The sequence below is a fragment of the Sapajus apella genome, unplaced genomic scaffold (assembly GCF_009761245.1).
Source record: "Sapajus apella isolate SASKATOON/1434 unplaced genomic scaffold, GSC_monkey_1.0 scaffold227, whole genome shotgun sequence".
Classification (NCBI taxonomy): domain Eukaryota; kingdom Metazoa; phylum Chordata; class Mammalia; order Primates; family Cebidae; genus Sapajus; species Sapajus apella.
Genome location: NW_022437167.1, coordinates 201,564 through 201,888, shown reverse-complemented (window position 1 = coordinate 201,888; position 325 = coordinate 201,564).

Sequence of the window (325 nt, the reverse complement as noted above, 5' to 3'; positions counted from 1 at the left end):
TTTGTATTTTTAATAGAGACGGGGTTTCACCGTGTTGACCAGGATGGTCTCGATCTTTTGACCTCGTGATCCACCCGCCTCGGCCTCCCAAAGTGCTGGGATTACAGGCTTGAGCCACCGCGCCCGGCCTATTATTATTATTTTTTGTTCAAACAGAGTCTTGCTCTGTTGCCCAGGCTGGAGTGCAGTGACTTGATCTCAACTCACTGCAGCCTCTGCCTCCCAGGTTCCAGTGATTATCCTGCCTCAGCCTCCCAAGTAGCTGAGATTACAGGTGCGTGCCACCATGCCCACCTAATTTCTGTTTTTTTTTTTTTTTTTTTGA